We start from the raw sequence: 24322 nt of genomic DNA on the forward strand, positions 1-24322 counted from the left end.
AAGAGGACACCTTGGCCTCTTCGTATCTCCATTTTGTTCATTTGAAACAACACTAAATTCCTGGAAGTTTGTTGAAATAGACCCAGTTCCCAGACAGGACTTGTCAAAATAACGCCTGAGCGGACACCACCTCTCCAGTGAGAGTTGGAGGGAGCCGAGTGGTCTCCCCTGGGCCAGCCCTGTGGTCTCCTCCTGGCCATCCCTCTGCCTGTCTGCCTTCTCTGTGACTCATGAGGACACTGGCTGCTCGAGCGAGGGTCCCAGGCTGATCCAGAAAGAGGACACCTTGGCCTCTTCACATCTGCGTACTTTACAGTCATGGTCCTGTGACAAGGGAGAAAAGACTCAAACCCTGTTCACCCAGGTAGACATCAACCACAGACCCCATGATTCCACCTGAGGCTGGCTCGGTGAACTGGGGTTCCCTGCAGGCGCGTGAATGACCCAGATGGACACTAACATTTCACCCCAACATGGGGTTGGAGGCCAAGGCACTAACACTACGTGCCTGGGGCTCCTTGCACAGCTTGTGGGTGACAAGGAAGGTCTGAGAGACCCCCATTTCCCAGGAGACTAGCACCGTTCGCCTAACCCTTGTGAATGCTGAGAGATCAGTTGCTTCCTGGCCTTTAAATTTCCTTTGCTTCCTGGACCCTAACAAACTTCTTTCCAGGAAGCAAGGGGGATAGCTCAGTGTGGAGGAAGTAATCACCACAGGTCACATTCGCAGGGCCTGGGGAGGGCTTCATTCTTCCTAGTTCAGCCCGAGGTACCAGCCAAGGACCCAGAGACTGACACGAAGGGGCCCTCTGAACCTCGCACAGGTTTCATGTGGCTAAGAGAAAGCTAACTGGTCTGTCTGTCCTCCACACTCCCTTTATAGGTGAAGAAACAGACACTACAGATCATCTGCTGGAAAAGCTGGCAGGCTGTCTGTCTGTCTGTCTGTCTGTGACAGTGTAAAGCCCAGACTCCCATTGCAAAGTCCCAGTTATTATATCGGTGACATTTATTGTTAATCAACCGCACAGAACATGTCAGGAGGCTGTGAATCGATGGCTGACTGTCACCTCCAGGGAACATGAGAAGGTCATGAGTTTACTCAGGAACACAGGGGTTGGGCCAGGGGTGATTTGGAGAAGCGGTAGTCATTAGATGAGCAGTAGCTATCCCAGAGGGGCATAGTCACATAACAGCAGGGTCCCCCAAGTGCCTGCCACTCTCCGGGCTGCTGGCTTTCGAGCCTTGCTTCCTCTCACCCTAAAGGAGCCATCAACGGAGGTGACAGGGAACATAACTCTGAGGGGATGACTGTGGAGCCTTGCTCGTTTCTGGCTGAGCGGTGCTGAGCGACATCTCGTGATTTAGGGACCCAGGGTGGAGATTAGGGGGGCGAAGCTAAATGGTGTTTTCCTTCCAGGTCTAGGCGGGCTGCAAACAGGCTTCTGTGGAAGAAGCTGATAAAAAAAAATGGTCCTTTTCCACTCACAATCAGTTCCAACAGCAGACCGCACAGTCCCCCAAGAAATAAGGCATTAGCAGCCATCGGCTGGGACTGGAGTCTTCTAAGTGCAGCCATCGTTCGGCAGACAGAGGAGATGAGACAGCGCAAAGCATCCCAACCCCGCGCCGTGCCGCATCCACACATTCTTCTTGTTAATGAACGCTGTGCAGTCATGATGTATCTGCCCCAATAAACGCAGGCAAGCCACACTTCTTTCTCAAGAAAAGAGTTGTCCAAAGAACACTTGTCCTAGGTGCAGGGGACTCTGCAGTGAGGTCTCGGGTCTGCGTCACGGACCCTGGATGCTTCCTACACCCAGTATGCTTGTCCCCTCCTTGTCCCCATGCCACCCAGTTTACTTCTATAACATCTCCCTTTATTCAGCTCACATTCTCTGAGTGGCACAGGGATAGCCGTGTGACCCAGGCCTGCTCCACTCCCGTCTGGTCTCTGTCATAGGGTGAGAAAGGAGGGGGTCACATGACTTGAGCTTGCCCAATCACTGCCTGTCCTGGGATGGTTACTAGCCGGGTTGGGAAGGCTGGTACAGTTGCCATTAGGGCAAGGGCCGTGAGTGGGGTTGCCTCTGCCTCTTTTGGGAGCCGACCCAGAGCTGAGAAAGGGAATCGAGCTTAACTCCTGGACCCAGCTGCACCTGAAGCCACACCTTCCACTTTCCTTACCTTCACATGTTAAGAATTCATCTTCCACTCTGCTTTGTCTTGTTCGAATTTCTATCACATGATCCGAATGAATCTGCTTCCTTGTAAGACTCCACCTAGTCCAGAGCAGTCTAGCCTACAGTGTTCCTGTGAAGACACAGTACTAAGTGTCCTCCCTCCCTTTACCTAACCAGGCACACACGGGACAGGACTTACCCTCCTCTTAAGGCCCTGTCTCAACCATGCAGAATATGAATTGTTCCTATGGGTCCCCATGACTGTGTGGCCAAACTATCTCTCTTCCACTGATGTCTGCTCAGTGCCTAAGCTGTCAGGCCCAAGCTGGGCTAGGACTCTGAGAGCCTTTACCTTCCTGGAGCGATTCTAGAAGCAGCCAGAGGCACACATTCTCCTCTTCCCAGCCTCCCCTGCCCCGTCCCTGCAGCACCTGTGCTGCCTGAAATGGAGTTCCAACAAGGTAGAGCAAGACAGGAAACCTACCAGTAAATCCTCCCAGATTGGCACAGCTCTAACAGCCTGATACCTGAGGTCACCTCCCACCCTGCCGATATGAAGGGCACTGTCCTTTGCCTCAGGCTCCATGTTGGGCTCCAGTCCTGGAGGCTGTGACTGCGGCAGAGTACCTTTCTGAGGTGGAAAAGCAGGGAGAGAGGCAGTGAACAGGAGGACTGGCAGCCTGGGCTCCTGCCTGTGTCACATCAGTAGCTGAAGGTGACTTTCTACCTTTCTGGGTCTCAGAGAGGTTTTCGAATGAGGTTGGATGAGCTGAGAGCATCTTTTTTGTTCCTGCTTTTATACTTTTGGAGGAGGGACTTTGTGTATCCTGTATGTTTCAGGAGCTTTCTGGGCTTTGTAAGTTTCACAGGAAGGTGGCTTGGAGTCTAATAACCCCCAGCTGCATCAAAGATACCAGTTGCAGCTAGGAATGCGCTGGTTACTATGGCAACACTGCACTGGGGAGTGGCTCTTGGGTCAGTGTGGTTGCAAGTAGGTGGGTAATGTCATACTGCCACACTGGCAGTCCAACAAGTGGTGGGACCCTCAAAGCTTCTTGCTCTGCCCAACCCTCCCTCTCACCCAGCTTAGGAGAGGAGAATAAGAACTATCTCTGGTCCTCGAGCAGATGTAGTTTTCATCAGCCCAATACTAGAGACAAATATTGAAATTTCCTCATGTTTCTGGTCTTGAGGATGGCCATATTTCCCCCCAAAGAAAAGACACTGAAGAATTCTCAGCCAAGTGGCCAAGGGCAGATGCTTGGATCTGGGCGATATGGGACACTATCATGTCAGCTATTGTCCTAGCCCCTCCCCTTCAGTCTCCTGTCACTCATGAAGGCTTCAGAATGCTTCTGCCCTAGGCACCCCTTACCCTAGAGGTGGCCTTGTTTATAATTGGGTGACTATGAATGCAGCTCTTCCTGTTACCAGAGTTGTTAGGGTCCAAGGCTGGCCCCTGGGAGCCCTAAGGAACGAGGCTAGCCACCAGCTGACTCTCTACAAGTCAACTACAGACACGAATGATAGTGAGAAGCAGAGAAAAGAAACCAAAGTGGTCGCCCTGGGGAGAGGGACAGAGAAAGAGGTCCTGTGACTGTCCCCACGCCCTGGGTCCATCTTTGAGATTCTCACATGAGATTTAAGTTTAAAGAGAGGGAGGGCACGAGGTATTGGTGATTAAGCGTCTCGATCAAGGTGAGGTCCTGCCTGTCAGCATTTTCCAGCTCCAGTCTTTCCCACTAGATGGTCTCGGAGCTTCCTCCTTCTACCTCAGCGCATTGACATTCCTTCCTTTCCCCGTGTCTTCAGCTCCAGCGCTGTTGTGGTGAACGGCAACTGGCCGTTGGTGGACTGTGTACAGCGGCTGTCCCCACTGACTGAGAGTCGCCATGTCTGGGCACCGAGCCTCTGCTACTCAGGTAGGAGCTACCTCACACAGCTGTGTACAGATGTTTTCCCCATCTGGGGACAGATATGTATCTTGTCACAAAGGTACTGCAAGTCCTTTGAGTCTCTGCCTCTGATCCCTCCCTCTTGGTTACATCTTGACAGATCTCGTGTAGATTGGTAGGCGGTAGGGATGCAGAGCCCCGAATGAACTGCAGTGCATGTCTGAGGTGGGCTGGAGGGGCTTCTTAGAGGTACGGCTCCATGCTGGGCCTGGGAAGAGGCCTTGGGCTGCCCTGTAGGAGGAAGCACTCTGGCTCTACAGGCTGGTCCGCCAGTCCACCCACTTACTCACATGAACTGTGCTGAAGGCCAGCAAGTGTTTTGTGATGGCCACGAAGAGTTTCTCCTCTGGGTAGTCCAGCAACCGCCCATTCAGAGACTGCCCGGGCTGATCTCCAGTCAGAGCAGCGGGTGGGCAGCCTCAACAAAACCACTGCCACATTCAGACACCGGAAGGGTACCTTCCGTCGTTTCCTGAGAAGGACTGAGGTGGGTGGTTCAGTCAGACTATTGACTAATCGGAGTAGGCACTGGCAGTGACTCTAGAGAAGCCTCTGGGGACACTGTTCTCCTCACCCTGCCACTCCTAGCATTAACCCTCCTCTGGCAAGGCATGGAGAAGCCTTAATCCAGGGTCTAAAGGCAGCCAGGATGACAGACAGAAAATAAGCAGATGAGGGTGGAAAGTCAGGTGGCAGTCCTGGCATTGTCACCATGTGCCACACAGATTACTCTACTCTATGGGCAGACTCCTGTTGACATATGGGGAAACCGAGGCCAGATACTCTCCCAGGGAATGAATGATGTTAGCTCAAGCCTGGTCTTAGAGGACATGGGCTGGTCAACAAAGATGAATCCAGAAACAGGAAAAGGCACAAACATGGGCAAACGTCTCTAAGAACCCAACCTCAGAGTCCCTAGAAAATTCCGAAGCTTTGGCCACGCTGGGCTCACGAGTCAGCACACAGTGACAATTACGTGAACTGTGTGGCGGTCACCCATGGGCCTGGGATCTCTAGTTTGGTGGTACCACCCCTGTTCCCTCGGCTCATTCATGCCCCGTCCCCAGCTGTGGACACAGCAGAGTTTATTCTGCTCCGATTTGCAAAGAACGCTCACCTGTCTTTTTCTTTTTCTTTCTTCCTACCAGTTACTTTCCATGCTCACGCGATCCAGGATCCAGTGTTTAGACAATATTTCTTTATATATACAAAGAAATGAGGCTAAAACACACGCAAAGCTAGGCAGGTCCCTCTCTGCCCACAGGGCTCCTGTAGTATGAAGAGGAGTTTCCTCCTGCGGGCTCAGCCTCTGCCCACCATGTAGAGTGAGTGAGGACACAAGGCCCAGCCGGGAAACAGAGTGGCCGAGCAGAGAAAGGCTGCGTGTGAAGGAGCATGGACCTGGGCAGTGCAAAGCCAGGGCCAAAACCGATCCAGCAGTCATGCCAGGGTGCAGCCTGCACAAATTCAGCAGCTCCTGATAGCATCGTCTACAGGCCTCGACATGCTGACTTGTCTGTGTGTTCATATGTGGGTTCAAGACGGGAGCAGAAGCAAGGTACACACAGGGAAACTGGAGGGGGCAGAGTGGGACAGACTGAAGGACACAGGAGGGGGGGAGGTGAGGGAGGATGCAGTTCTAGAAAGCAAGGAAAAGCAGAGGGAGGTCGGGGCAGAACAAGAGCTGCAGGAGTGGGAGGAGAAATTAGGATCGGGCCACTGAGGTCTCTAGCATTCAATGCTGGCGAGGGTTCACATCCCCAGAATGTTCTAGCAGCTGCTAAGTCAGGTGACAGTAATCCTGGGCTCCAACTGCCAGACTACCAGACCCCATGCCATACACACATCATCCAGGGCCTCTGGGTCTCCTGAGTACAGTTCACTGTGCCCACCCAAGAGACACGAGGCCTGGCATTGTGGAGTCAAAGCCAATGGCTCTCCCCAGGAAGCGGGAGGGACCAGATGTGCTTTTGTGGTCTCCATGGAGACCTGCCAACTAGGCGTCCTCCAAGGGCAGAGGCCTCCGAGCTTTAGTTTTTGACCGGCTTTTGATAGAATGCACACATTTTAAGCAAATCTGCTAGGCACGTGAAAGACCAAGGCGCCCTCCCAGCTACAGGGGCCCCAGCCGACCAGCACACCCAGAGCACCGACAGACAGCCGCGTGGCTGCCTCGATAGCAGTGGGCGTCACAGGTGCAGCTTTTGGGTTCTGCTCCGCTCCACCTGCCATTGTTTAAGCCTGCCAGCTCCGCTTCCAGCAGGAAGGCCCCGTGGCTCTGTCCTGGGTGAGAGGAAGAGTAATGACCTCCATGTGGCTTGAACAGGAAACAAAGCCAACCGGGCGAGAGCAGAGATGACTCAGAGAGTAGGAGTCTATTCATTTAGTCAGCAAAACCCAGGCCTTCTGAGAGCCAAGCCTGAGCAGGCAGCGCACAGTCCCTTCTCTAGGGCGTTGGATGCTCAGACATCAACAGCTGACGGTGACTCCCAGCCGAGGAGACAGAGACCACAGGTTAGAGAATGATGAGGATGAGGGGACAAGAAGAAAAGCAGTTGTGAGCAGTTGACACATGAGAAGGGACCTGAATGAGGAAAAGGAGCCAGATGAGAGTACAGGGAAGAGAGACCCAGGAGAAGGGAACAGCCAGGACGGAGGCTCAGAGTCCCCCAGCTGCTGGGGCACTTGGCCCACGAAGATGGAGGATCTCCATCCCTCAGAAGGGCTCCTGCCTTTTTCTTTAAGGGTTTGTGAGGGCTGAGTGCCACAGGATCCCCCTCACACTAACCTGTCTATCAGCTTTCAAACAGGCCCTCTAAAACCCCAGAAGCAGCAGGTCCCTAAGGCCAGCAAGTTCCCAGCATCAGCCCCCATTCCAGGGGCAAAGCTGTTCCCCTCCCCCATGTCTCCTCCCATCAGCTTTACAACAACCCACATGCAGAGAGACGCCAGCTAGGACATCATTGCCCAACCCTTCGCTCTGCTGACAGAGCCTGGCAACTGTGTGTCTGGAGACCACCCCGAACCACCCACAGAAGGTCTCTTGGGAAATCCCTACGCTGGCTCAGCCTTGAGCTGATGGCTTGCTAAGAGCTTCAGACCTAGAAGGATCTGTCCAAAAACCCATATGATTAAAAAACTCCCAGACCTACACTCCCCTCCTGTCCTCTGGGATGAATGACTCTCAGGTGACATTTGGGGTAGTCTGATGGCCCAGGTCATTTTGGTCTGGGGGATGTTCTGTGTCTCTGTCTAGCTGTCCCCTTCCCTCCTCCTTCCCGCTCCTTCTCTTCCTGTCTCACTCCCTTCCTCCACCCCTTGCTTTCCACAGCTCTGAAATCACCAGCAGGGTTTGCAGCCTGGGTTCTTCCCAGATGGGAGGAGCCACTAATTTCATCTCTGCTCATGAAGAGTCAACAGATTCTTATTGGTGATATTGGAATTTGAACATGAAATGTGCCCCATTGGCTATGGGTTTAACTGCTGGGCCCCCGACTGGTGGTACAGTTTAGGAAGGTTAGAGCTGTTGGGAAGTGGAGTCTCGGAGGGGTGGATCCTTGAGGTTTTATAGCCCGGCTCCACGTCTCTGCTTCCTGATACAATGTAACCAGCCAGCCTTCGGTTCCCTGTCTGCTCCCATGCCTTTCCTGTGTCAGTGGAATCATCCTCTCAACCTGTAACCCAGAATAATGTCCCTTAAACGGCTTCTTGTCAGGAGCTGTGAAACAGGGAATGTCACTAATGCACTTTGAAATACTAATCCCATCTGGGGTCAGCAGAGAGCCCGGGGATTGCGGGTAACAGAGACATTTGTGGACCTTACAGTTATGATCAAGAGCTTCCATGTGGGGATGGATGGCAGAGCCATCTCAGGTCTGTGGAGAGAAAGGGACAAAGAAGCCCTTCCTTAGAGAGCTTACCCTCTTCAGGGGAGTGGGATCATTCACAAACAAGCAAATGATGGCATCACCTCTAGCAGCATGAACAAATGAATGGGCAAATGAATGAATGAATGAATGAATGAATGAATGAATCCTGGGTTTTCACGGCTTTCCGTAAACAAATTTCTTTTCATCCTTCAAGGCTTTCCTCTGTTCCTCCCTGGCAGCCTCCCAACTCCACTGTACCCACGTTTCATCCCGTGCCGCCCGAGCCACCTGCAGCAGCCCTGCAGCCAAATGCCAGCAGAGGGGCTGTAGGATGAGTATGTGTTTGTGTTCAGAAAGTGCGACTGGGATGGGATTGTGTTTATAAGAATTGCATGACAAGTGGATGCATTCGTGTGCATGTCCATGCAGGAGGCTGGGAAGGTGGGGAGCACTGGACTGTATTTTGTGGGTTAGAATGATGTTGTCTTTGGCAAGGTTATGCATGGTAGGTGATTTGGTCTGCAGGGGTGTGTGTGTGTGTGTGTGTGTGTGTGTGTGTGTGTGTGTGTGTGTGTGTGCACTCGAGTGTTTAGATCAGCTTTGTAAGTTTGTGGATGAGTGAATTTGCGTGGTTTTTACAAGGGCACCTGTGAGCGCTTAGGTAAAGGTGTGGAAGTATGTTTGTTTGCAAGTATGTGAACATGTGTGTGTGTGTGTGTGTGATTTCCCTGTTTGACTGACCAAAGGAGACACAGACCACACTGTCCTGCTGGTGGCCCAGAGCTGCAGAGCAAGATAGACTTCTGCCTGGCACTGTCCTCAGAGCAGAGGGGAATAGAAGTGGGGAGAGAGTCCCATAAACCCTGATGGGACACTGTATCCTGCCTCCTGGAGTTCCTGGAACCATTTCAAGGGAAGCCTGAGGTTACCTGTGTAAGCCAAGGATGCACCTGAGGCAGCCAGGTTGCATTTGGCAAGTACCCGCCAATACTCTCCTCTGTGTAGGTCATTAAAGGCCTGAAGTGCCTGCCTCATGGAGGCCACGGCTGCCTTACCTGATCTATCATCAAGGACTCCCTGAGATGGGCGGAACCCACCAGGCTACCTGGCCCTGTTGCTGTGAGCTCTGCCTTGTTAGATCGGCAGCTTGGTCTCTCAGTTTGCTGGTGCCCTTTGTGGACAAAATAAAATGGCTTTGTTTGTGGCGTGATGAAAGCTAGAGGTCTATTCCAATAGTGTGAGGCAACATTTGGACAGTGTTTTACACAGTGCTAGTTGCCAGGGTCACGGTCGCGGTCATGGTCACTGTCATAGGCACAGCCGTGGCAGCATTCCCACTCTCAGACCTGAGCCTCAACCTGAGAATGGTGCTGCCGTAGACTCCATGGTCATGCCTGCCTGCCTCTCCTCTCATATGGCCACCTTAGAGGCCGCAGAAAACTCTTAGGGATTGTTCCCCTGTCCCTTACTTTGGACACCTCTTGTCAGTGTCCCAACAGGCTCTATTCTTTTGAAACTCTGGCTTGCCCAGCATTAATGGAAACTCACTCACTGTCTCCACTTGACACTGGATGCCAGAAGCCTCAGCCCCTGAATCATCTTGATTTCACACACCATCCCTGCCTAATTCGACCTCCACTGTCCCAGAGAATATCAGCAGGTGGGGGAGGCAAACATCAGTCTCAGGCTCGGGGTCCAGGCTTGCTCCTCATACCCTCCTGCCATTTCACCATTTGCAGTTTGCCCTCCCATCCATTCAGAGCCCCAGATTCCAAATCACTGAGATTTCTAAGTCAGAAAAGCCCCCTGGCCAATAAGCTCACTCCTTGTCCAGTTCCTGGGAAGGGCTGGATAGGTGGGTGTGTCCCCTCCATGAAGTCAATGTGCAAATCCCCTGTGGGAACCAGCACAGGGTTTGGGTAGAGATGGTGGGACTGCACCAAGGCTCTGGACTGAGGGGACACAGCTTGTCTCTCCAGGTCCATCCAGGTCACAACCATGGCTGGAAGCAACTTCAGGCACTGTGCTTGGAGTCAGGGATTAGACCTTCACAAGTGTTTGCAGACGACTGCCAGGCTCCGTGCCGTGAGGCTGTGCAAAAGCAAATGCACTCACTCTAGGACAGGCCGGGCCACCCCACCACCACGCACACATCCCGTCCAGATGTCTACTGTGAGTTCCACCCTGATGAGTAGTCCTGGGCATCAAGTCAGGCCTGCTGTGAGAGAATGCCGTGTACCCCTGGCTGGCAGAGTCTGTGGCTACGTGGTGATGCCCACACAGAAGCTGTGTCAGCGTGGCTGGGTCCAGTTTTGTGTTTCCAAGTACAGAACCGCACTTCCGTCATCCTTTACAGAGATCACACACTGGTAGCTCAAAGCCAGTCCCCCTCAGAGTTTTTGCCACAGTAAAGCCTCCTTCAGGAGAGGCGGGTTCCAGGTGCTGAGATGTCACATTCCGGGGCTGAGCTCCTGCCTGGCTTCTGCAGGGGCTGGGGGTACAGAACCCACTCTGCAGTTAAGTCTCTAGTCCGCTCTGGAAGCCACCTGCAATGGTGATGTATCATAGCAGACCGGGCCTTCTGCAGGTCAGATGTGTACTGCAGGCCTGGCATCCTCTCTCCTCACTCCCTTCCAGGCACATGCCTGTCTCACAGCTGCCATCTCTCAAGTCCAATAATGGATGTTTCTAGAACAAGCTCCCAGCAACCTCCTCCAGAAAGCCCTCCCACTGCCCCCTTCAGGCAGCAGAAACACATGGCCACACAAGGGAGACTGGGGTTGTTTTTAAGACCCTTCCAGCCCAGGCCTTTAGGTGGAATAAAGAAGGGGTGTCCAGGATCCAGGGACTCTCCTCTGGTCTATCCTATTCCCTTTTTCTCAGCAGCAGACTCCCCCCACGATACAGATCATACCTAGCGCTGACCCCAGGGCACCACCTCCCACAAATACGTTGAATACTATGGGAATCAGGGCCCATACCAAGAAATGTGGGCCAAGGGTTTCTGAACCTTCAGTATCATTAGACGAACCCCATTCACAGGGCCAGCCCAGAACCAACAGGCCACAGTAGCGTATGAGCCTCTGGTGGCTCTTCACTGGCACCTGTTACTTTGGGAGCATCCACATTCTCACACAGAGCTGTGTCACCCTTTAGCAGAGTTGCTGCACGAGGCGACATGAGCCTCTCCAGGCAGCCATGGAGACAGCTTTCACCTGGCCGCGTCTCCTACCTCCCTGGAGGCTGGGACGCAGATCGTTGGGAAAGCTGACTTGGAAATCACATGCCAGCTGCCCCTCCCTCTTCCCAACTGCATCTACGTGGGTACCAGCTTCCCTGAGCCTCTGTGTCCTGAGGCGTGGAGTATGGGTAATGGCATTCACTCCACGGGATGTCGTCATAGTTAATGAGCTAATGCTGTGAAGCCTTTGACACACAGACAACCCAGGTATTTCCTGGAGCCATCCCTAGGCTTCGTCCTAGGGCACACTGGCTACTCTGAAAAGCTGTCCTTGGATCTGTTCCGGGGCGCCCTGAGCACTGGGTTCTAAGGATGGCAGAAGAGACAAGCAAGCTCCAAATGGCCCAGAGATCCCGGCACTCTGGATGCATCATTTCTCGGTGATGGTGATGGGTGGATCAGTCTCCCACACTGATATAAACATCAGTAGTTCAATCCTCAAGGAAGGTGTCACCTGCCTTGAGGGCCGGTCATATCGTGTGTCTTCAAAGAGCCAACATGCCTTCCCCTCTGTGAGATAGCCAGACAGATGCAGTGTTGGGACAGGGACAAGCTGGAGACAGGGCGTGGTGGGGACAGGGCACGCGCTTGCGTGAACCTGATGGCCTGGATGTAGCTGAGTGCGCGGAGCGTGCTGACGTCATCACCTCCCAGTGACGCAGAGTGGACGACATAACTGTACTGGAGAGGAGGTCTGAGGTCCTGAAGCCATCTTTGATGAGATTGAAGCCAGTGCAACTGTGATCCTGCCGAGGAGAAAGCTTCAAGCAGCTCTTCCAAGCCCCTAAGCACCAGCAGTCACTTGGGCTGCTCTGTTCTAGAAGAAGAGAATGCAAACCCTGCTCAGAGTCTCCGGGGCTTTGGGTCTGCCCAGAATGTGACAGTGGTGCGTGCTGCTCTTGTTTGGGATGCTACTCTTGCCCGGCCACCTTGGGAGAGGTGTCGGTTATCACACCTAGAAAGGGCGGGAGCCTCTTCAGTGCATCAGAAGGTGAAGAGCGACATCGACCAGCCGTGACGCTCAGTCATCAGCTGGGAGGCGAGCCTGCCGCTTGGCACTTTGCCCGGTGCAGCTGTCACCCTCTGCATGCCTCTGCCCGACGTGGGACGCACAGGGACAAAGAAAACAATGCCTGTCAGGGCTTGTGGTGGCGCACTCCGTATCCACTCTAGTCTGCTTACTCCACAGTCCGTCGGTGCCATCATTTTAGGAAACAATCCTCTCTCCAGCCTCAGGGTACATGCCAGCGTGCAGCCAGAGAGGACTAGGGAAACGTGGAGACGGGCAGCTGTCACTACCGTCCGAGCCAGGATACCTTTGTTATTCCCCTGCACGTGCTTCATCCCTGTCAGAAGCTTCTCTTTCTTCACCTACCAACCTCTGTCCCACGGGTGCTCCTGGGATGGAGGCTTCACGGAAATAAAACCAGATGAAAGGTGGCCCTGTGGGTCTGGGGGATTTCTTTAAGTCATGTTATTTCAAACGTTTGTCCACTCTGAGGCAAGTACCAGCAGGTCATTCCTTTAAGGGTAGAACAATGGCGAATTATGCAGTTGACCACAAAATATAAATCCATTCTTTGTGGTGGTGTGTTTGCTTTTTTTTTTTTTTTTTTTTTTTTTGCTATCTTGAGACAGAATCCTTTGTAGTCCAGGCTGGCCTTGAATTCCTGATCCTTCCTCTCCCATCTCCCAAATACAGGGATTAGAAGATTCAAGGAATGCGGGGTGTGTATTTGGGGGTTGGTGTACTCTGTCTTTCCAGGCATACCTCTTTTCTTCCGCATCTTTGTTGGTTTCCAGCCTTCCAGAATCTTCTCTCATATCCACGGATTCCAACAGAGTCATGTGTCTGTCTCTGGGGAAAACGAGCCATGGGCCTCATTTTAATGTGGGCACTAAAGCACCCTGACACTGTGGGGAGGAGCCCATGTTGGGAGACAAGCCAACCTCCCTGTCTATGTTGCTTTCGTCTCTTGGGCCATATGCCACTGAAATGAGATTTGTAAATATTTTGTACCCAGAAGCCATCTGCAGATCTAATAGCGAGGAGCCTGGTGAATTTGTGACATAAGGTGTTTACTGAGTGTGTGCTAATTACTCTCGTATCAAAAACAAATCTTGTTCTTCAGGAAAGGGGTGTGAGATGGGGGTGGGAACACACCGCCCACCCATATCTGTGGTCTGGCTTTTGGAATTTCAGTTATCGCTAACTAACTGTGATCTGAAAAATGCTAAATGCAGCTCTAGAAGTAAATAGTCACACACTGTGGGCTGCGCTCTTTTCCAAACAGTGGGAAGAGAAGGTTTCGTTCCATCCTCCCAGGATGCAATCAGCCCCTTGGCTAGCTTCTCCCTACCATATGTGCTACCCTCCCGTGAGTCCTACAGTGGGCATCTTGGTTATTGGGTGGATGCTCTCAGAAGGGCCATGCTTGGGGTTACACTTCCAGTGCAAGAATAATGACCCTGACACATTTGTAACCGTGTGTTGTTACAGTGCATGGCCACCCTGGCTTTCACACTTCCAATGTAATGACTGATACATTTGTAACAGTGTATTGTTCCAGTCGGGCTCTGGCTGGTTAACCTCATTCTCTTACTGTTGTGACAGATCTGTTTATGCAGAAAACCTGCATTTTGAAAGGTCCAGTGGTTTCTGTGAAGGAGTCCAAATCCCCCATGTGTAGTATACCATTGTTGAGTTGAGACCCAGTAGACTCTTCCTGTGGCAAGAGGGTGACCCAGGATGAGTGTGGCACAGTCTGGAATGCTTGAAGTCTAGAATGTGTGGAGAAATGGAAAGGGAGGGTGATTGTGGGGTCCTGGAGGGGGGATGGGGTGAAGCAGGTACAAGGATAGTGAGGTCTGAAGGGAAGAGGAGATTGTACAACACAGAAGAGAGACCCACATGTGGCGGCCTGCTCCACTCTCCGGTACCTGCAAATTTGGTGCCAAGCATGAGCAGACAGGGTCTAGGCCCTTCCCAGGGTGGGATTGGGTGGGGTGGGGCAGGGCTCTTGTTGGGTGAAGACAGAGAATGAGAGGATTACATAAAGTGTTAGTGCAATGGAGTGTTGTCTGGATGATCAACAGGGGACAGAGAGAATGCCCCTGCCAGTGTGAAGGACTCTTTGCTGGGAGGCTGCGAAAGGGCTTTCCAAATGGGTGGACATGAGGACACATAGCTGTGACAGTCATAGACCCCTGCATGCTGGTTGCTGTCCCAGGAGCTAGGCTCTGCTCAGCCCACCAGCTGAGGTGGGCTAGTGTACAAACACTAGTACGCCTCATTCCAGGAGGCTCCTCTGTCTGTTTCCCAGCTCCCTTTGGAGCTAGATGCTTCTGTGAGCTTTAGAGTCTACACACATGGTTTGGAGAAAGTAGCAGCTTCTTCCAGGCCTGGCCCAGAGCAACCCCCAAGGCACAGGCACAGGTCTGAATGGTAGGCACTGTCTGGGGGCGGCCCAGTTGTAGTGGAGGAGAAGACAGGGCATTTCTCATGGTTTGTCTCTGCCAGGCCCAGGCTGAGATTTTGCTGTGCCTCTGGCTTAGTTTGAGGTCTCTCAGGCCAGTCCTGGCTTGGTCTACCCAATGTCCACTGTGTAAGGAGGGATCACTTTCTTCCCTGGGGAGAAGAGCTCTCTGGTCATCTCGTTACCCTGAGATGCCAGCTTCAACATGGCCATGCTCTCCTGGCCACGAGAAAACAGTTCACCCATTTACTAGCAAATACTTGGAAGCTGAACTTACTGGAGACAGCGGCCAAGTAGGTTTTCAGCCCATAAAAGCAAACAGGGCTCGGTACTGTCCCAACCAACCGGCCATTTGGCTGCTAAATGGGAAAAAGTGTCTGCTAATGACCTTGGCATCTGGGGAAGGGAAGGAGGCCTGTCAGAAGAATTTCCAGACTGAGATACCCAGGATTTTGGTCATTATGCCTGTAGGAGGAGAGCGGCGAGCATCCGGACAGCGTGTGGCAGACAAGAACAAACCTTAATGGGGCCGTTTCTTATGTCTGTAAGGTGGCCAGCTTGAGTCTCCGTCCCAGCGTATCCTTCACTGTCATGCTCAGATCCAAGAAAGATAGGGTGTGAGGAGGGGAGGTCGAGGGCATGCAGTTTACAGAGTGTTCTACAAATCACCATAGCTTTTACTGCCCTGATAAACTGGATGGGCCCTTACTGTCCCAACTTTATAACCTAGTGCAAAAGGCTAATCTTGGTTGTCAACCTGAAGGGATAGAGTTACCATGGAAACAAGAGTACAGGCATGTCTGTGAGGGATGCCTCTAGGTTAATTGAGGTGGGAAGACTTGTTTTGAATGAAGATGGTGTCATTCCACAGGCTAGGGTCTCACAAGAATATAGAAAGAGGAAAAAGAGCAGGCATACATGTGTGTGCACCTGTGCGCATGCACACACACACACACACACACACACACACACACACACACACACACACACATGTTTTTTTATTCCCTCCACTTTCTGATTGAGGATGCAATGTGACCAGCCACTTCCTGCTCTTGCCACTGTGTCTTCTCCACCACGGTGGACTGTATCCCTAGGAACTGTGAGCCAACCTTTCCTTCTTTTTAAATTCCTTTTGTCTGGCTTCTGTGGCAGCAACAAGACAAGATCTAATCCTTCAGCATGTCCTGAGACATCAGAGCAGAGTCTGTGGTCCAAGAGGAATCTGTCACCTTCTCTGGCACTCTGTGTCCCATGAAAGTAGTTGTCGGTCATCTATCTTAGGCCGGTTGTGGATGATGCACAATCTCCTGGCTGTCTCCCAGCTGCGTTTCTCTATTCCTAGTGAGAGATACAACCCTGTCGCATCTGGCCGTTTCCTCCCAAAGTTGCTTTTGGTCCCAGCATTCTTCACAGAGATAGAAAGCTGACTAGAATGGATGGTGAGCTCACAGCCTACACGGTCCTTTCCAACACGTGTGACCTACAAGTGGGATTTATTCCTGAGCCTTAGCTTGATGTTCTCTCAAAAGCAAGGAAGGTGGAGTCAGAGCCGGCAGTGATGCTGGCCCACATGAGTGCAGGACACAGACCTTATGAGGTTATTTCTAGCTCACACACTAGCTGTGAGCTCACGACCCCCTAGGCCATCCACCCCTGCAGACAACCAGCTACAAATTCAGGCATTGCTACGGTCCTCCTAGGTTCCACAACTCATTGGAATGTCACACGCCCTCACTAGTCCTTGGTGGTTCTCCCCTATTTATTGCTCTGGGTTTTTTCTTTGTTTGTTTTTTCCACCTTCAGTACCCTGGGGTCAAGCTGTGATCTTAGAGATTAAGTGGAGAATAGATATAAAGTTCTACAGCTATAAGATTTATAAGCTTTAAGTTGTATGTCCTTCTGACTAGTATGAGAGACCCCTCTGGCCCGCTCCATCCCATTGGGATAGGAACTGTTGTTATCTCCAGTGTATCTACAGTATACTTGGTATTCACCTCGTACCCACCTTTCCGCCATCTTGGCTATCAGAGTGCTGCGGCATTGCAGGCCTTGTGTTCTGTTAACTCCTGTGCAGTGCCCTACTGTGTTGCAACACCCATGTCGCTCACTCCCCCTTGTCTTGTCACACAGGCATGTGTCATATCACCTCTTCCCCTGACAAAAAGGGCAAGGCCAGTACAATAAGACGTTTGAGACCATATTTACATAACTTAAAATACATTGTTTTCCATTTACTTATTTATTTAGAGGTTGGCTGTTGGTATATAAATATGGGTAGGCACACGCCACAGTGTACTTGTGGAGGTCAGAGGACAACTTGCAGGAGTCAGCTCTCTCCTTCTACCATTTGGGCTCCAGGGATTGAACTCAGGTCTTTGGTGGCAAGCCCCTTTAAGCCTCTGAACCCTCTCGCCGGTCCTCACATAACTCCTTGCAGTAGAATGTGCTCATTGATCTCTGTATCTCCATTAATCTTACTGAGGCTACCCGGTAAGTCAGGCTGTGTCACAGGCATGTAGTGATAGACTACCACTTTCTGGCATTCACCTCTGGGTTGGGGGTAGAACATTCCCAGATATCTTTTCTCCCTTTTCTCCATTGCCTTAGTTTCATCTCCTGTTGCCATGATAAAGCATCTTAGTGAAAATAACTTAGAGGGAGGAAGGGTTTATTTGCCCTACAATTCCAGGTTGTAGTCCACTTTTGTGGGGGTAGTTAAGGTGGTAGAAACTTGAAGTGCTGGTCCCATATCCCTATAGTCAAAGGCATCAAGCAATTGCTTAATTAATTAATGCACTTGCTCCTGGTCAGCTTAGTGTCTCCACTTTTATACTGTTCAGAATCCTTTGCCTAGGGAATGGAACTACCCACAGTAGGTAGATCTTCCTATCTTGTTAACATAATCAAGACATCAATCACACACTCACACACACACATACACACACATACACACACACACACAAACACAGCGAGAGAGAGACACAAAAACAGAGACAGAGAGACAAAGAGAGACAGAGATAATCAAGACATCAATCACACATACTTACACACACAGAGAGAGATAGAGAGAGAGACAGAGACAGACAGAGATCACACATCAATCACACAAACACACACACACACAGAGACAGAGAGAGAGAGAGAGAGAGAGAGAGAGAGAGAGAGAGAGAGAGAGAGAGAGAGAGAGAGATCCTCCTTCCTGGGTGATTCTGGATCCAGACAAGTTGTTAGTTAAAACTAACATGAGAACCTTGCAAAGCCTGCATTTTGAGGTCAATTCTTTTTTTTATTTATTTTATGTATATGGTACACTGTAGCTGTCTTCAGACACAGCAGAAGAGGGCATCGGATGGTTGTGAGCCACCACGTGGCTGCTGGGAATTGAACTCAGGACCTCCAGAAGAGCAGTCAATGCCCTTAACCACTGAGCCAGCTCTCCAGCCCACAAAGCTTGCGTTTTAATTTCAGCCCCCTTCCATTTGTTTGTCTCCTATAACCAGTCAAGGGTCTTCCCAGACAACAAACCTTCCCATTGTGTTCCCAGGCCCTCACTAGACCTTGAACTTCCTGCCCAGAGTAAGTGACAAGGCTGCTGTGCTGAGACATCCCCATCTTGGAACACAATCTCGTAATCATTGGCCCATTAAAAAACAGACTACATTGACGGCAGAGCCCTGTGGAAAATCCCTCCTGTGGGTCTCACAGAAACATGTTCGTCTGTTCCTTCAGTGACCCCACGGCTCTTTAAAGGCCCTGTTTATAGTGAAGAAAAAGATTGGGATTGTCTGGCTGCCGGCTCCACACCTACAGCGCTCTTGGAACCATGCTCGCCCGGGAGCACGCATGTTTGTGTGGAAAGGGGCTCTGAAGCCCAAAGGAAAATGTTGTGTTTGGATGTGCCAGCCAGAGACGTGAGCAACAGGCTGGAATCTTCAGACAGATGCCAGCATGCAAAGGGCAGAGCGGCTGGTGACCGGGGAACCTCACAGTCTTCCTCTCTCCCATACACTGTGTGTGTGTGTGTGTGTGTGTGTGTGTGTGTGTGTGTGTGTGTGTGTGTGTGCAGAGGCCAGAGAACCCGTTTGGGTGTCCCTCCTCAGGGGCTGCTCCCCCAACCCCTGCCTCACTAGCCCGGAGCTCACTGGTTTGCTCAGCTGGCTGGAGCCTGCAAGCCCCAGGCACCCACCTGTCTTTGTGTGCCCAGCACTGGGATTACAAATGCCCACCCCATGCTTGGTTTTCTTATATGGGTGCTAGAGATGGAACTTGGGTTCTTGTGTATACAAAAGAAGTGCTTCGCTGGCCGGGCCTTCTCCCTGCCCCTGCCTCGCAGAGCTGATGGAGAGAGTACAGGGGCCCCTGACATTGAGAACATGGATGTGACAGAGAGGGTCTGAGGTTAAGACCTTGACGCATAATGAACGCCCTGCTTCCTTGCACGCAGAGAGAACAGCAGCCCACCAAATGTCTGAAAGGGCGGCTCTTCGGAAGTTGAGTGGCGTTTTCTGGTTAAAGAGTGTGCTCACCCGACAGTAGCCTCAAGGTGCGGGTGGTGAAGAAGGGGCTTTTTGCTTCCATCGAGCTTCCTTGGCTCAAGGATCAAAAAATCCAATTCAAGTCAAAATAAGCAAACCAGGGGTTTGATCAGCTCATTCTGATGAAGAGGAGGGGTCTCATTTATATGTTTGTGTATGTAACTGTGTATGGCTCTGTGTGTGTGTGTGTGTGTGTGTGCACTGAAGATGTTGTTTCTCAGGAGATGTTCACCTTGATTTTAGAGACAGTGTCTCTTGTAGTAGGTGTTAGCATTCTGTCTAAGCTCCACCCCACAGTTACCTGGCAACAGCCAAGTGTGCCTGACACTATAAAAGGGGCTGCTTGTCCCCTCCTTACTCTCTTGCTCTCTGGCTCTTACCCACATCCCTCTTTGTCCCATCTCTCCCTCTCCCCATTCCCTTCCCCCCTTTCTCTCCACATGCTCATGGCCCACCTCTACTTTTCTACATTCTCTCTCTCTCTCTCTCTCTCTCTCTCTCTCTCTCTCTCTCTCTCTCTCCCCACTTCCCTCATAACTCCCCTCCCCATGCCCTGAATAAACTCTATTCTATACTATACTGTCATGTGGCTGGTGTCTCAGGGGGAAGGGATGCCTCAGCATGGGCCCACAGAGGCACCCCCTTCCCCATACCTCACCGCACCTCCATAGAACATAAACCCCCCTCTATCTTTTTATAAACACATCAGTGGGAATTTCTCAGACATACCAGCAGTATAAATAACGACATGATTGCTTCTAATAGTTTAAAGCTCAGGTCTTTTCCTGGGGCAGTCTCCTGGCTATTCTAAACTTAATCCGGCTAACTAGCGTATGACCCACCACATGGCTACCTCTATACCTTTCTCTGCTTCTGTTGTATACAGCATGTCTGTTCCCTCTGTGTCTGCTCTCTGAACCTCCTGCTTCTCTTTCTTCTCCCAGAGTCTCTCTGTCTCTGTCTATCTCTCTGTCTCTGTCTGTCTCTGTCTATCTCTCTGTTTATCTCTCTGTCTGTCTCTGTCTCTCTCTACCTCTCTCTGTCACTCTCTCTCTCCCAGCTATTGGCTGTCAGATCTTTATTGCAACCAATCAGCTGCAAGATAATCTCTGACACAATTCTGGATTGTCTCTAAGGTATCAAGGGCTGCCTACCCTTCAAGTATGTGAGCAGGTGTGGAAGGACAAGCATTTACAAACGTAAGGCGGGTGTTGGGCCGTAGGAGTGACAACACCAATATCCTGCTGGTATTTAGCCCTCTGAGGATACAGAATTAACAATTGAAAATACAAAGACAACCTTCACACAATGTGAAAAAGGGTTACCCCTAACAGTCTCTCACTGGAATCTGGGCTCCCTGGTTAACTCAGGCTGATTGACCACTGAGCCCCGGGGATACACCCATCTCCCCGCTGCTGGCATTTGGCTCCATGTGTCTGTCCTGGGTATGAAATTTAGGTAGTCATACGTGTGCAGTTTGTATGGTAAGTATGCATATTTTCTGAACTGTCTTCAGAACCTTGAAGTTGACACTTGTGCTGGCTAGTTTTTATGTCAGCTTGACACGGGCTTGGGTCACCTGAGAAGAAGAAACTTCAACTGAGAAAATGCTTTCGTCAGATTGGACTCTAGGCAAGCCCATGGGACATTTTCTTGATGCATGATTTATGTGTGTGTGTGTGGGCGGGGTCCAGCTCAGTGTGAGTGATGCCATTCCTGGGCCAGGGGTTCTATAAGAAGCAGGTTGAGCAAGCCATTGGGAGAAGCCAGGAAGCAGTATTCCTCCCTGGTTTCTGATTCAGTTCCTGCCTTGAGTTTCTGCCCTGTCTTCCCTCAGTGATGGAGTGTGAGAGTTGTAAGCTGAAGTAAACCCTTTCCTCCCCAAGTTGCTTTTGGTCATGGTGTTTTATCACCACACTCGAAACCAAAGTAAGACAGGGTCCTCACAGAACCAGGCCAAGCTTCCAAACATATGAATACAGCAAGAGACTCCCTTCGTCAAACAGGACCCCCATCTGTGGGAACACGAACCGAACAGGTCTGCCCTGAGCTATGAGATTAAAGAAAGAAAAGGGGACATGGTGAACATCCCAGCATCCTGCCGTCTCAGCTCTCCAAAAGTGTCTGTTGTGTGTGTGAACAGTGGTTTTGGAGTCAGAAACACACTATGCTCGACTTCAAGACAGGCTTTCCCCAGGTCAATTTTCCTTCAATATCAAGCTTGTTGAGGAGAAAAGCCCAAATTTAGTGCTAATATATTTTAGTCAATTTCTCAACCTTTGCTACTAATCATAAAACAAGAGGTCACTTCTTTAATCCTGGGGCTCTGTAATATTGGTGTTAATTTTCAACTTGACCAGGTCTGGAATTACCCAGGAGAAAACCTCTAGGCACACCTGTGTGTGGAGGGGATTAGTGAGCCTCTGAGAGTGCCCTCAAGAGGGCATATTAATTTAATTGGGATGGGAAGACACACACTAAAAGTGGGTATTGGGCAGCACCATTCTCTAGGCTTGCATCGCAGATGCAGCTGTGTAAAGAGGAGAAATCTAGGTGAGCACGAGCTGTTCATTTGTTCGTTGTTGCTATCTCGCTTGTCACTGCAGACATCGTACGACCAGTTGCTCCAAGCTCCTGCTGCTCAGTTTTCCCACATGACAGACTACATCTCGAGCTATGTGCCAAAACAAACTCTTCCTTCCTTGAGCCACTTCTGTCAGTGTTTCCTTACAGGAATAGAAAGGTAACTAAGACGGCCCCGGTGGATGACAGCACGAGGCAGAGAGAATTACCACCTGCCCTTTCTTCTCATTGATTTTGGATTCCTCGATAGAAGAAAATTACTCTGGCCTTGATTGTTTTATGTTCTCTCTCTCTCTCTCTCTCTCTCTCTCTCTCTCTCTCTCTCTCTCTCTCCCTCCCTCCCTCCCTCCCTCCCTCCCTGTTAGAATGCACCAATTGCTATATGAAACATCTCCACAGACTCATGGATCTGAACACATTGTCCGCCTCTGTTTGACTTTGACACCAGTGGCCCAGCTGGAGGCACAGTCTGTGACGTTATTACCTGGCTTTGTTTCCGTTCCTTCTTTCTACCTCCCAACCCACCAAGAAGTGAGAAATGGCTACCTCTTGTTTCTGCTACAATGAGCAGTACCACCCTAGACACAGTGCCCTCCCTGCCATGATGAGTTGTATCCCCCAAACGGTGAGCCTGAATAATTCTTCCTCCCTCAAGCCATTCCCATCAGGGGTTCTGTCATGGGGGACAAGGACAGTAACTCGCACCTCTGTCGTGAGCTACAATCCTGACCATTTCGGGCCATGGATTGGTCTGCGTCCATTGCTGCACTTCCCAAAGGAGCTGGCCAGCCAGTCACATAGCACTGACTCAGGACAAACCTGTCACCACACTCCTTAGGAACCTTAGGGACAGAACTCCTTCCTATGCAACGAGGCCTATTCTACCACAGATGGGGTTCATTGCCAGAGAGCTCTCTCCTCCTCTGAGTCTCAAATTCTCAGCCCAAGGGCTGGCACGTGTGAAAGAATGGCACTCTGTGTTGCCCTTCTTGGGCACAGAATCGGAACTTGGGGACCCCGTCGCTCCCTTCTGAATTGAAGGCAAGATGCATTCACTTAGGTCACCCTCACATTGGATTTTCTGAACTCTATCCCTATTGATGAAGAAACACATGATTTATGAGATTGATTGGGGGGAAGAACTGTCAAGAGTCAAGCAATATTTACTGCTTGTAGATCAAGTCCTTCATGGCCATGCTCAACCTGCCCCAGAACTAGCCAGACTCCACCAGGACCTCACATTCTCATCACATCCACTGCGTGCCTACCTCCCCACCTGCTCTAGAGCCTTCTGGAAGATTCCTGTCTATGCTCAGGACCTGCCGAGTGTCACCCCTTTACTCTGGCTGCTGCCCCAGTGGACTAACTAAAGCCTTGTGGGATGCTGTTTTCCACACGTATCCAGTATCTGTTCCCCCAGCAGTTGGCACTCCCACGACTGACTGAGCAATGTCTGGCTTTCCCACAGAGGCAGCCTTAGAGTCCGTGCCCACGTGTCAGATGTGTTAGGGGTGCTTAGCGAGGCACCCAGCTTCCCTCTTTGCAACACAGGTCTTGGGTGTAGAAGGCTCTTCTAAGCGTTTGCAGAGCTGATTTCCAGCTGCCTTAGCTGGTCCTGGCTGGACCCTCCACCAAATCCACCAGTCTAATAAGCATCCACCCCAGCCAATAGAAGACAGAATTCAGTGCTGGTCCGTTTGGTATAGCAGCAGCTGCTCCAGTCACGAGGGACAGACAGCGGTGGGGTGGGCAGCTAGTGGGGTGCAGCACTCATGGGTGTTCGCAATGAGTTTGCCCTCAATCCCAAGCCTTTTCTGAATGGACTGACAGGAAAGCCAGTGACGGTGAGACTTAAGTGGGGCATGGAGTACAAGGACTACCTGGTCTCCATTGATGGCTACATGGACACGCAGCTTGCAAATACAGAAGAATACATAGATGGGGCATTATCTGGACATCTGGGTGAAGTTCTAATAAGGTATAGTAATGTCCTCTATGTCAGAGGCATTGAAGAGGAGGAGGAAGATGGGGAAATGAGAGAATAACATCTTGGGGAAATATATATATATGTATATATATATTTTTTTTTTCTATACAGTAAAGACTTGTGTTTTTTCTTTTTCAAAAAAAAAAAAAGAATTCAACGTCACCTTAATACATACAAGTTGGGGACTTCTATGGAAAGGTTGATAAGACACAAAACATACCATTTACGTGCTCTGTTCCATGGCCTAGCCTGCTTGTCCATCTCCCCAGTCATACCTTCCCCACAGTCTACAGCCATCCCCCCTCTCTCTCCCTGTGCCTACAGGCTGGTTTCTGCAGCCTCAGTCACCATATGTAGTCTTAGGATTGCCTCTTCTCTCTGACCAGATGTCTCAGGCAAATGTCACCTCCTTTGTGAAACCTCCACTAACCCGCTAAGCTGATAGATGTCCCTCTGGTCTGTGAGTCTTTCTCACACATGCCGCAGTCTGAAG

General features: G+C 51.0%; 1 long non-coding RNA gene and 1 pseudogene across 1 annotated transcript; one reads left to right on the forward strand and one right to left on the reverse strand.

Annotated features, from left to right (window-relative positions):
* Nucleotides 1-995: 995 nt before the first annotated feature.
* On the reverse strand, nucleotides 996-5531 carry LOC147995815 (uncharacterized). The gene is made up of 4 exons (XR_015685003.1): nucleotides 5256-5531; nucleotides 4429-4620; nucleotides 2188-2313; nucleotides 996-1954 (listed from the first exon to the last, which is right to left on the reverse strand). It is a non-coding gene; the product is annotated as an uncharacterized LOC147995815 (long non-coding RNA).
* An 18083-nt stretch (nucleotides 5532-23614) lies between these two features.
* LOC108350623 (small nuclear ribonucleoprotein F-like) lies at nucleotides 23615-23887 on the forward strand (annotated as a pseudogene).
* The last annotated feature ends 435 nt before the right edge of the window (nucleotides 23888-24322 follow it).

The sequence above is a fragment of the Rattus norvegicus genome, chromosome 3 (genome assembly GCF_021556685.1).
Source record: "Rattus norvegicus strain SHRSP/BbbUtx chromosome 3, alternate assembly SHRSP_T2T, whole genome shotgun sequence".
NCBI lineage: Eukaryota > Metazoa > Chordata > Mammalia > Rodentia > Muridae > Rattus > Rattus norvegicus.